We start from the raw sequence: 13,795 nt of genomic DNA on the forward strand, positions 1-13,795 counted from the left end.
ATAATATTGCATTTCTAGCCAAAGATCGAGAAGTGGATGGTTAGTTTGGTTTCTTTGGAGAAAGTACTATCATCTTATCTTTCTTTACCTGCTACAAAGGTATGGTTAACAATGCACCAAGGACAGACTGGAAGATGTAATAAGACTGTCATTCAAGTTAATCAGTTACATGTATCTTAAGAATAAACAACTCTGCAGGCTTCAGACCTGCTGCAGCTCAGAGACGGTCATAATCATTAGTTTATCACAACTCAATTTCTATTAAATGGAATAGGAATCTTCCTAAACAAGGACCCATGACAAAACACTCATGGTTTAAATTGCAACACTCCAGAACTCCAAACAAACTTGAGTAATTTAATCCTGGCGTGGAAACTGAATGCTTGATGGATTGAAATTTGTGTGGTGCCACTGTGTAAGCACTGCGGTATAAAATGTCAGGTACAAGCATCTGGAAAACTACAAGCTGCTTATACCAGCTTCACTGCTTCATACTATCTCAGTCTGTATTTTGGCACAATTTATATTTATTTACGCACCAAAAAGCCGTTATTTTCACTTTTTTCCCAGATTATTCTTTAAAATCCTTCTAATAATCATGCACTTACTTGAAGTGACTTAATTCATATGCACTAAAGCACATCAGGGACTGCTTTTGCCCTCACACAGGTATAAATCTGGCTCATTTTGGCAAACATGAATTAATTCACCTTGAAAATATTTACACACCTTTGGAAAAAAGAGATACTGTGCTTGTTATAGGAAGTTATTTAAAGCCAACTTCTATTACCTAAAGATCTACTGGTTTACGTAGAGATTTATATTTAGAAAACTAAATCCAGAAAAGCGACCTACAACATGACTGGGTATTACAAGAACATGGAATAAATAAAGGAAATTAAAAAGATTTTTTTTTAACTTTTATTCTTGCTGTCTGAGTGAATCCAAGAAGAGGAAGAGAGACAGGTACTTTTGCCATAGTGAGTTGTAATTAAAATAACTGGGAAGGGAATTAGAAAGCAGAAAGCAATCAGCAGTTATTTTAAGAATTTAGAAGAGATGACAGGGCGCCTTTGCATGTTTCAGAGACGGAACAATTTCCTCCCTATCAATGCCAACTTTCAGATTTCCTCAAGACTTCACTTATTTCAGCTGAAGAAAGCCCTGCGGGTTCCAGCCAGTGGTCTCATATGTTCCCCAAAGGAGGTCACACAGGATGGCGTGTTGTTCTTCCTTTGGGGAATTCATTGCTGCTGCCCACTGTCACATGATAGAATCACAGAATAGTTTGGGTTGGAAGGGACCTTTAGAGGTCATCCAGTCCAACCCTCCTGCAGTGAGCAGGGACATCTTCAACTAGATCAGGTTGCTCAGAGCCCCGTCCAACATGACCTTGAATGTTTCCAGGGATGGGGCATCTACCAACTGTCTGGGCAACCTGCGCCAGTGTTTCATCACCCTCACCATAAAAAATGCCTTCCTTATAAATAGTTTAAATCTACCCTCTTTTAGTTCAAAACCATTACCGCTTGTCGTATTGCAAGAGGCCACGGCTAAAAAGTTTGTCCCCACCTTTCCTATATGCCCCCTTCAAGAATAGAAAGGCCACAATAAGGTCTCCCCGCAGCCTTCTCTTCTCCAGGCTGAACAACCCCAATTGTCTCAATCCATCCTCACAGGAGAGGTGCTCCAGCCCTCTAATAATTTTTGTGTCCTTCCTCTGGACCCACTCCAACAGGTCCATATCCTTCCTGTGCTGAGGGCTCCAGAGCTGGATGCAGCACTCCAGGTGGGGTCTCACCAGAGCGGAGTAGAGGGGCAGAATCACCTCCCTTGAAATGCTGGCAATGCTTCTTACGATGCAGCCCAGGATACAGTTGGGCCTTCTGGGCTGTGAGCACACATTGTCGGCTCATGTCCAACTTTTCACCCACCAGTATCCCCAAGTCTTTCTCCACAGGGCTGCTCTCAACCTCTGCATCCCCCAGCCTGTACTGGTAGTGGGGGCTGCCCCAACCCAGGTGCAGGACCTTGCACTTGGCCTCATTGAATCTCATGATGTTCACACTGGCCCACTTCTCGAGCTTGTCCAGGTCCCTCTGGATGGCATCCCATCCCTCAGGTGTGTCAGCCACACCACTCAGCTTGGCATCATCTGCAAACTTGCTGAGGGTGCACTCGACTCCACTATCTATGTCATTGATGAAGATAACTTACAAAACCTTTGCCTTTGGGTATAGCCAAGAAACAAAAGTTTCTAGAAGTGGCTGAGGGTATAAAAAGTGATTGGAAAGAGCAGTAACAAGTTTACGTTCCACCTGTGCTACAGTTTTAGGATGTTTCTTACATAGCACCCTGAAAACTGGGGAAAACAGAAGGTAGAAGAATTTGGGGAATACACAATATGGGGAAGTAAGAGTATTTCTTCTGGGGATTTCTCAATACAACTGTATATTTGCAATACCTCCCCTTTAAAGCTTCAACAAGCTGACGTCTAGGCACAAGCTTTGCTCAAAACTTACTGCAACACTGGCTAAGAAGAACATTAGGAGACGGTGACAGAACCATAGTGAAACAATTTGGTGTCCACTGTGCCACATTCCTGTGCCAAACTAGATATGCAGATAGTCTCCGATTACATTTCACCACTGCATCACCCTCCTTCCACCCATGCAGCTTCTCCACCTGGGCAACTCCACCTGCTGCCACCATCACTAGTTTCACCCATTTTGAAGACCTTTGTTGGTGCTGTTGGATATAATGTATGTACATATTAGTCTTCCAGCAGACAAGTAACATAATTTTGATGCATAAAGATGCATTTCCTTCACAGCGTGTATGGAAGAGTATCACCCTCACCAAAACTAAGACAACTAGTATCTTGCTTCTGTGGGACTTGCTCCTGTCTGTGTTTACTCTCCAGTCTTAATATGTAGCAACTGTTATGAGGACCATTATACAGATCTCTTTTCCCATGCTCACATCATCACTACAAGGAGCCTTTCTCCCCTTGGAAAGCATCCTAACTCAGAAGGCTGATTGCAGTTTCATGAGGATTTCAGTAGGTACCAACACCTCATATACTGTGGCTGCTATTTTCACAAAGTTAAGAACCACAGGTCACCAAGTGTCTAAGCAATATTCTCAAGAAGGATGCGTAAACAGCTTTATACAGTTTTCAGCTATGTGTTTACGTAGCACTTCTTGCCACCAAGACCGCTTCAATGCTCAGAGAACAGGAAGGACACTGTTTACTGAGTAAGCAGTTAAGGTATCCAGTGTCTCAACTGATCAGAGTTGTTCAGTCCATGGCCTTATGGTACTCTACTTAAGCTCCACTAGGATGCTAGAAGTATCAATTTCCTCAAGAGCCTCTCCAAGGTGATCATCACCACAGTATTAGAGTATTTAGCCAACATTAATGAACTTATCTTCTCACATCATGCTATGTTGTGCAACTAGCATTGTCTTCATTTTACAGATACAAACTTTAAGTGCAAAGCCTGAAATTAAATGGAAAAGTCCTCTTTTACTTTGGGTATCCAGGCAGCTTCAGCTAATATTTTAAGTCCCACAAGGGTCAGAAATACAAAGTTACAACAATAAACAAGAGGAAGAGGTAAGATGTTGTGACGGGGTAGAACAATGAGGTAAAATAACTTTAACAACAGGCTTGCCTGAATTACAACAGGACAGCAAGAATTAGCAGCTTTGGATTCCTTCTGGACTCTGTAAAGCCCTCACAAGACACAGACTCTACTAATTGCACGCCTTCCCTGTTGTCCAGTACCTTTCTCATCCTCCCTCAACCCCACCCCATCACCACCCTCTGACAACATCATCCAACCAACACTAAGACTTTGTCCAGGCAGCTCATCCAAGCCCTAATCTGACTCAAAGCCAAGACCCTCCTCTCTCCTGGTCCCCAGCTCTGTGGACAGCTCTTTTTGCTTCAGCATTTTAGTCACGATGCTTGGTCATATGGGTTACCTGAACTCCAGGCACATCCCAGTGCCACAGTGCCTTAAGGACATTAAGAACACAAACAACACACCAAGACTTCATTTTTTTTCAGTCACCACCACCATCATGGACAAGAGCTGGAGAAAAGAGCAAATGCGGGGTAAGTCCTGCTTGACACTGTCTTCTTAGACGTGAGTACACACACTCAGCTGAAAGAAAGTTGTGCCCTCTGGGACTCCTGAACACAGGGATGCTTTCAGTGGAAAGCCAGGCCTGGAGCTAGATCCTCAGATGCAATACAGCACAGCGACTCTGCTACTGCTTTACACCCAGCACTTCAGGTAGTCTGAGGATAAAGTAAGCACAAGGTTACACTGGGGAAGTACATAAAGCAGCTATTATGGCAAGGAGGGACACCCAAGAAAAATCTTACATTCAGAGCCTCGAATTTGATAATCTGTATTAAAAGCTTAAATTGAAGATAAACATAAAACACACATTTTAATTCTGAAAAAACAGCTGATTGCATGTAGCCCTCTAAAACAAGTAAATACTCACACGCTCCACTGTAGAGATCTTACAGTGGGGATACACAACATACAGGAAAACACTGGGAAGTAATAAATAGAAAAATCGATTAATCAGTGAAGCCGTAATAAGTGTTAGTTCCACTTCAAAACTTCCCTTATAATTCCTTACACATAGCTACGTCACTGTTTCTGTTCTAGAGGTGTCTAAGTCATTCACTGCTTCCAGTAAAACTTCTCAGTGGAGCATAAACTCAGGTTATATGCTTTCAGGTGAGGTAGACCTTAGTGAAAAAAAATAAGGAGAAAAAAAAAAGGAGGTATGACAGTTTGCATATGGAAAAGAGTTTCACAGTCAAGTGTTCCACATGTACCAGCTAATTCTTGCTATCATCATCCTTTCTGGCATATGGAAAATGCATGCAAAAAAACCCATAATTTATTTTTGCCACGGTGAAATAGTAAGGGCAACAGAAGGTAAGAGTGGGACTTCTATCAGTGGTTTACGTTCACACTTAAAATTAGTGTAATTTTTCAAAAAATATTCAAGCAGAAAGTACCACGAGGGGCTTGAGGGTTCATCTAGACATGAGATTGACTCCTCTATTTTCTTTTTGCTGGATCCAGTTGTTTTCAGGGTTGGACTGATAAATCTAAGCTGATTTATATATTTCTGGTAAGCTTTTATGACCCTTTTGTTCCTTAGGATGGGGGTCCTGTTCTCCCCCCACCCCCCCAGGACTGGTGAAGTAACAAAGTACTTACTGAGTAATAGTTAATCAATGTTGGAAGCCTGACTGGTTGATTTGAAAAGCAGAGTTAAACTTAAAACTTGAAGGAATAAGTGGATTCCCCCAGCACAACCATGAACATTACAAAACCAGAGGGACATGTGCAATAAATTCCCATACAATAGAAACTGGCGGACCCTTTTGAGTAAATTCTTGATTGAATTCACAAGAATTAGCTGGTCCATGTGGCACACCTCCCATATGTGTTTCAATAATATGCCTAATTTAATATTTTTGTCATAGTAACTTAAGAAACAACAGCAGCTCACTAAAGGGTGAATAACAAATAAGTTGCCGTAGCACATCAACAAAAACAAATGCTAAGAAGTCCTTCTTGCAAATTAATAGCTGATAGGTAATTCTGACAATCCTAGACTACTGCCTTCAGCTATCAACCTTAGAGAATAATCACTTCCCTATGCATATTTCCTAGGGTATTATTACTGCTTTTCTTTTTTTTTTTTTCAATTAATCTTTAAAAAAAAAAGTATTTCTACATCTCTTTCCATAGTTCTGTTATTCCCCAAAGTCGTAGAAGGAGGAGTATATATGATTTCGTATAATACAAGACGACACACTTTATTAAAAAAGAAAAAATGGAAGATATTTCCTTAGATTAAGCGAATAATGGAGAGTTTTCAAAGGAAGACATGCAAGGAGAAAGATGATGAGCGTTACTTTTTTCTGCCTGAAGGGAAAAATAAGTATGTGTAAGTGCTGCAGCTGCTAACTAGAGATTCCCAAACAATTAATGTGTAACCCCACTGCCACTCAAATAATTTTTCTCATTTCTAGTAGCTGGGCTCAAACCTGGACAACAAAAGAAGAATCAACCAAGACTCTACAGGAATTATACCACAGCATATATTCTAAGGATATGCTTATACGCTCTATCTGCATATACTCTGACTACCAAAGAACGCTTATCTGGTTAGGATGCTGAAATATTTCTATTAATCTGTATGAGCTCTTGAACTATAATGAGAAGTATTAGAATGCTGTAACAGTAAAATGCAACACAAATGCTACCTACTAAACAAATTATTACTCCAAGAGCATAAGGAAAGGCATTTTTAACACTCACATTTCAAAGGCTTCTGATATTTTGAAATACCTGGTATTATTTCAGCTCAAATCTAATTATAGGAGAAAAATGGCACGCTTCCACGCACAAAAATTTCCCTCCTTATTTTTCACTATATCATCAGCATAGGTAACACGAGCCATTCTTTCCTGCTGCATTCTCTCGTGGTCTGTGCAGCAGGCAAAAGGCATCTACTCAAGAATTCATTTTTCCCCATTATTGCATGTTCATAAAAACAGAGCTGTCAGGACGGCAGTTTATTCACGCACAAGTCAGATCCCAATCGCACGCACTGACTGGCTCTCACAAACCCACAGATCGATTGCTAATGTTCGGAGGGGTAGTTTCATTTGGGAGAGGGGAATAGTTGCAGAGCTACAGAAACAATCACACAGCAGCCTTCCTGTCTCCACTGCAATAACAGTGATTAACAGAATCAAGAATATACACAGTAGGGATGGCAAGTTCCGGGTCTTTAACTACTTTAAAATACGTCTAAATTTTGACGAGGCTCGACATGCAGACATTTAAGCTCATATGAATATTCATCTCTGTGAGTATGCAACAAATCTAAGTCAATGTGCAAAGATAATCACGCCTGTAGAAGCATCAAAAGTCAGGTCATTAAACTGAGAATAGCTACCGGAAAATTAAGGCAGGATCGTCTCCTGTCTGAATTAAGACAGGTCCACCGAGAGCACCTTACCGGCCCTCGCTTAGGCCAATTTTTTCACCACTGATGTGCTAAGCAGCAGAATCTTTCATAAGTGCTGTTCAGTTTCACAGAAAGCTCCTCAAATTCCCCTTCCCCTATTATTTAATAATTTTAATTAGATGGCTATCTTAACACAACTTCGCGAACAGCAACGAGCCGCTTCTGAATAGGGAAGCGGTTTCCAAAACCTTTCCTCATTTCAGGGCACAGGAAAAGACATTAACTAAATCATGCCGCTTCCAGCATCACGAGAGGAACTTTACATTCCCTAATATCGGTAACAAACAGTATCTGAACTGACTTTATGCGTGAAAGGAACAGCAGCAGGATAAGCATTTTTAAAGTTAATAACAAAACCCCATTTTCAGAGGAAAAAAAGCCTCGGGGCACAGTTTGGCGTTTGTTTGCCCCTGGCAGGCAAGGTCAAGCACCGGACCCCCGCCAAACCGAAAGAACACCCGGAACGAATTGTCAGGCGCGGGAGCGAAAACGCGTGTCGTTACAGTTTCTCTCAGCAAACACTTTCTACGGCACCATCTGTTAAATCAGAAACTCCTCTGCCCGCCACAGCCTCGCTAATTCCGATGATGCGCTCGCCGGCCGCGCCGCTACTTGCTCGCTATTTTCGTACCGCGCCCGCTCGGCGCGGCGGGCGCCGCAGCCTCCCGCGTCTCGCTGCGGGGCTCGGACCGCTCCGCTCCGTCCCGCCCCGTCCCCGCGGGCGGCGGGGGCAGCGTGGCCGAGCCGCGCCGCCAGGCCGCGGCCCGCGCCCCGCGCCCGAGGCTGCGGGACCCCGCAACGCGGTGCGAGCCGCCGCCGCCGCGGCCCCGGGCCGCCCCCCGCTCCCCGCACCCGCGGACAAACTTACTTGCGGCGGCGGCACGCGCCTCCCTCACGCGGGCCCCAGCCGCGCGCCCCCCTTCCCGCCCTGCGAGCGCGGCGCGCGAGCGCAGCCCCGGCGCGGCGGCCGCTGCCAGGCGCTTTCGGACATGCTCAGTCCCCCCGCCACCGCCGCGCGGAACCTACCACCGCGGGGGGGGGGGGGGGGGGGGGGGAGACGGGGGGAGCGAGGAGAAATAGGGGGCAGAGCTGGATGCTACCAAGAGGATGAGCTAAAAATAGGCGCCGCAGAAAAAGAACAGCTGGAGCTTAAAGGGACAGAGGCGGCCTCGCTCCCCGCAGCCCCGGGCGGGGGGTGACCGCCCGCCGCGCGGGTCCTCCCCGCCGTGTCAGGGGAGAGGCGCCGACAGCGGGGCGATGCCCGCGCTCCCCGCGCCCGGCTCCTCTGCGCGCCTTTGCGGCGGGAGCCCTGCGGTGTGCCCGTCTGCGGCTGCTCCCGCCGGAGCCAGCCGGGGCTACGGCGCGGCTGTGGGGGGGCTCCGGGAGCTCCTCATGGGGCGGCGGACGCGCTCTGCGCGCCCCTCACCCCAGCGCCGGGCCGGGCAATTTACCTCAGGGACGGGCATCGCCCCCGCCACCCCCCCGTGAAGCGGCAGCTTCAGAAATCAGGTCTAGAAAGCGTGGGAGAGGATGCGGAGCGGCGCTTTCACGCGGTGTTTCTGAGGAGACATCTCCATCCCGCTCTCCAAGTGTTCGCTTTTGTGGACGAGGCGTGGGGAGAGGCACACCTTTGCTAGCTCCCCGGTAAAGCCCAGAGCACTCAAATGAGAATGTGGCGGGCCCAAGGCAAAGAGCTGGCAGAACAGCCCCCTAAATAGGATTTTCTAGGCTGGAAGATCTACGTGGCAAGAGAAATGACGTGATCATACCCTCCTTTCACAGACACTACCGTGTTTCAAACCTGAGAGCGTTAGATAATCGTTAGAAATTAAAAGCCCCCAAAGTATTTGGGAATGGGAGTTTCTGATGCATTTTTTAAGCCATGGCTTACCATTCCCTGCCTTCCTAAAGGACCGGTAAGAATAAACATGTCAACACTGCATTGTTTTAGATTTATAAACATAGTATAAAGCCTAAAATTATATTAACCCAGCAGGAGGTCAGAGTTTTTGCTGAATTGTGCTTTTACAGAAACAGAAAATTGCTGCTGCACAAAAAACATCTTTACAGTATGAGTACTAAATAAGTTCTCACTCAGAAAAGAAGATTGGACAACATCTGCATAGTGATAACTTGCTACTCTGGTGACATAATGTACAATAGTATGTCCAGTCAAAATTACCATGTTTAAAGAGTTTCATTCATTTCACTAGACACGAGAGGAGAGCACTGAAGTTCATCTTAATCTGAACTCTAACACAGCCTTCAGCAAAAACTACTGCAGGAAAAAAAGCTCAGTTACATGTAGGTGAGTATAATCAGGAAAGGAAACGTTACTTGTCAGAAATGTCAAATAAAGTGAGAGCAAGGAAGCAATTTTCCTCACAGACTGACATACAACGGGATAGATTATTAGACAAGAATATGTAGGCAACTCTGCTGCAGTACTTTAAGAAGCAAAAGATGATGTCACGAAGATTATAGTATTGGAAATTGAATGATTCATGTTCGCTAATTGTCTCCTCACTCTGTGTGCTTGGTAAGCCATGAGGTATGCCATAGTCCGCACCTAACAGCAGCCTTCACACTATATATTATAAAGAGTTGTAAGCTATGCAGCTTGCATAACTGTACAAAGTGATGAAAAAAAATATAAATTATGAAATTCTTTCACCTGGAACTATTCATCTTGAGATAGACAGCAGGGGAAATAGAAAAGGCAGTTTTCTGAGTGCAGCCTCAGACTTGGGATAACAGAGGGCTAATGTATTTCTGGCTGCAGCTGGAACTGTAGGCAGCCTCCGGAGAATTTCCTAGAACAGTTTGCACCTTCAGCATACAGCTCTGGATAGATCAGGAGACCGAAAGATGTCCTGGGTCTCAGGAGGGTAGCTTCCAATGGGGACTCTTGCTGTCTAGGGAGTGCAGAAGACAGTCCATCATGAGAACAAATGTCTCTGTTAAAATAATGGTGAAGAAAACATGTATTTTTTTGAGGTCTGCATTATCATTCTCTTCAGGGACAGCTATATTATCATTCTCACGTCTGTCTTTGTTTATGAGGAATTCCTTCAGAACTTGTCTAATATAGCTGTTTTTACAAGGAGAGATAAACATATATGGATCTTTCTTACTCAAGCCATGCTGTTGGAAATTGCATAAAATTATATCAGTTTTTGCCTAAGATAACAAGTTCTTATAATTCCAGCATTCAAAAGACACCATCATCACCCACATGCAAATTACCAGACCACACATTAGCAAGTCAGCAGTGGCAGCACCTGCTGTGCCAAACAGTGAACCACGAATTACTTAGAGGCAGACACCCATCCGAACCTGGATGCTGTTCCTTTCTCCTTCCAGTTTTGCTCAGCAGAAATATCCATAGAGTTGCTTTTCGCTCCTGCACAGCATCAAAGATTTAAATATCTCCTGTGCTGCTCTGCCCCTATCAGACGACAGAAGAGGAACAATTCCTCAGCATGCAGAAGACGTGCAGCTTTGGTCTCTGTGAACAGCACAGCACTTTTTCCCAATCTCTTTTCGTGTTACTTGGGAAGGCTCTAGTAAAATCTTTCTTTTTCAGACATATCTCCTGTGATTCCACATTGCTGATGATGTGAGGCTGTGACATACCAGCGACTGGCTCTGGCTCTCAGACTTTCACTTTGGTCCTCTCAGTTTTCTCCTCTCATTGTTATTCTCACTTTGCTCCCTGGTAGCAGTGTTCAGAATCTCTTTTCTCTACCCTCTCCATGTGTAACTCAAATCTACGTTCCAGCACCGTTACCTTTCAAGTTCACTGCCCCAGTGAACCCTTTGCAGTGCAGGCAAGTCAATAATCTTCCTGTGTGGTAGGTAGACCGTGCCTTTTTTTAATTGCTTACAGGACAAAACTAATTTTCAAGGGGTATAACTTGGAAGTTTTAGTAAGATGTAAATAAAAGGTAAAGGTTGTTTCCTCGTGGGTTACAATCCTTTATGTGACCATTTCTCGTACGTCCTTTTAAACTAAACACTACAGGGAGAGGGCACCAAACCAAAGTTCATATTATTAGGAGACCAGAGAGACATGCACAGAGAGAATCCAGCCATCGGCTGGGGCCCAAATGGGGGATGCTCTTCAGAGCAGCAGAAAGGCTGGCATGACTGTGTGGGTCCCACTGTGCACAAGGGAAGAGGAACAATTTTCCTAGAAGATACCATCCAAATCACTGCTTTTGGGTTACAGTTTAGAAGCACAAAATAAAACCAGATGACTGGTGCTTCATAGTGTATGGAGAGACACCCTAATTTTTACTAAACACCGTCTCAGGCTCTAAGCAAACATATCTTTTTTTTTTTTCCCTCCCCCACCATTGGTTTACATTGCCCCTGAAATTAAACTACTTCAGAAACAATTGTGAGAGAACGCTGAGGAAAATTAGCCCAACCAGAAACCTGAAAAGATTAGGAGAAAAATAAGTAGTGTCTGAAATACTGATTAAAAATGTATGTCAGATTATTATGATGTACCTGTATAATAATTTTCAAAACCCGCACCCAAATAATTCCAAAGTTTAAGAAAATGTTCAAGACATTGTGGGGGACAGAGGGCATAAACCCACTGAATTTTAAGAAAAATCAGGGAACTAAAATAGAAAACAAGTGCAAGGAGGGTGGTTTGAGTGGAGGAAATGGAGCATGTAAGGGCTGTCTGCTGCAGAGGTGGGTGTGGAGCAGGGACCGGGAGGGGACCAGCTCCCACAGAACTCCAGCAGGCTGGAAGAGGGGACACCCCAAGAGAGGGATCACCTTGGGATGCTGGTATTGGGGTGTAAAGCAGGGATCGCTGGCGCGTGGGAGCAGGAATGCAGGGCACATAAAGCTCCCTGCTGTCGAGACTGCCTTTGGAGGGAACAGGAATGGAGGGCAAAGGAAGTTTTTGTTAGAACAGAAGAAGACATAGCACATTGAGAAAGGTGGGATTCCTTTAGGGAATAGCTGGGACTATTACGCAGATTCCCTGAAGTGAAGGGGAAAGAGAAGAAGGCACAAGGCATATGGTAATAAAATTACATAAAATAATCTAAATTGCGCTTACATAAAGCTGAACTCAAAGTTGGCAGCTTCAACTCAGTAAAGAGCTCGTGGAGTCATCAGTGACCATCCTCGGAAGTTCTCTGGCCGATGTGCAGCGGTAGCCAAAAAAGCCACTGAAGCATTGGGCTTCACCAGGGCACAGGTAGCACTTGCTGCTCTCTGCAACCCTGAAGGACAGAGCTGGAAAAGATACAGAGACAGGCAACTGTCGCGAGCAAGCAACTGCCTTGTGAGGGGAGAATGAAAAACTGGAACTCTTCCACATGGCGAAGAGAAGCACGAGAAACATGGCTGAGGTCTGCAAAATCGTGAAAGCAGTAGGTAAGACAAAAATGGATGAGAATGATTGTACACCAAATTCCACGGTACTGGGTAAACTCAGTGGGACTATTACGGCTGTAAAACAGATGAAAGAAAGTACTTGCCTAAACACAGTGGGTGGTAGTCTTCTGGAAAGTATTGCCCCACGAAGTTCTGGCGGCAGACCTCATCAGCAGCTTCAAAAAAGAATTGGCAAAATCCATAGGCAACAGATATGTAAACAGTAAATGGAGAGGCCGAAAATTGCCTTCAGTATCTGAAATCCAAGAGCTGTGGGTTCTAGGACAGTACTAGGTGAACAGACTACAAAATGTTTAGGCTTATACACCGTCTCCAAACAGTGTCCCCTTCCGTCACTGCTGGAGACAGTATCTTGGGCCAGATAATACCTGTGATAAATTCAGTTGTTGCAAATTACACTATGTGTGATCCCCAGGATGCACCATATCCATGCTTTCAACCGCAAGTGTGATCTCTGTTAACTCTAGAGGTAGCTATTGGCATCCTGCTGTGTTATTTAGAATTTAAGTGTAATGCAGCAAAAAGCCTCTTTACTTTTGATAAACCAAGATGTTACATAAAAAAATCCCACTTTCACTATTAATATTCATTAAGCATGATTGGCAAAAGCCTCTGGAGCTTTGGTATAAATAGCTTTCCCTGCACTGGAATTCACAATGGCCAAAATCCTACCTCCCATATAAGTCTTGAATGCAGAGGTATCTTGGTAGGGACATTCAGAAGATTTCTAAAGAAGAGTCTAACCATATCCCACAGTCCTTGATAACTGGCGAATGTTACCGTTGAGTCCCCAGTCCATTTATTTAAAGGCTGGCTCTGCTACCATCCACTCCAGAAGAAATGGCCAGTGGAGACGAGTGGTTTGAAACCCTTGGATACCCGTCCTTCTGAAATCCATTAACATTCTGGCATCCTTTCTTCTCCTCTGACCATGTCAGACAGCCATTTTTGCTTCTAACTGGTTGGTCTGTGTCAGTGGAAGACTGAGCAGCAGTTTTTGGTCCGTGAGAGGAAACAAAGACAAACAACATATCTTCCACAGCCTCCTGCTAGAGGGGTTTGATTGGAGCAAAGCCGAGGAGGTTTGTCCTGCCATTGCTACACAGAAAATGCACTGACAGCAATGTAAGTGTCGCCCCGTGGATGGTTCTTTCTTTAAAAAAGGTTTTCTATGTAAGAAATAGAACTGATAGGAGAAACAACTGAAAATATAGCTGAATTTCAAACAATGGATTTCATATTAATTCCTTATTAAACTGAAAGGAAAATAACCTTATATACTAACCTAGGA

The 13,795-nt window shown here is 44.4% G+C and overlaps 1 protein-coding gene across 1 annotated transcript in view; it reads right to left on the reverse strand.

Annotated features, from left to right (window-relative positions):
* OXR1 (oxidation resistance 1) overlaps nt 1–8,085 on the reverse strand; it is a 290,372-nt gene extending 282,287 nt beyond the window's left edge. Inside the window, exon 1 of the mRNA XM_064442238.1 lies at nt 7,949–8,085. The gene's annotated coding sequence lies outside the window, so the exon portion shown is untranslated. The remainder of the gene's footprint in view (nt 1–7,948) is intronic.
* Between the last annotated feature and the right edge of the window lie 5,710 nt (nt 8,086–13,795).

This window comes from Phalacrocorax carbo, chromosome 2 (assembly GCF_963921805.1).
Source record: "Phalacrocorax carbo chromosome 2, bPhaCar2.1, whole genome shotgun sequence".
NCBI classification, from domain to species: Eukaryota; Metazoa; Chordata; class Aves; order Suliformes; family Phalacrocoracidae; genus Phalacrocorax; species Phalacrocorax carbo.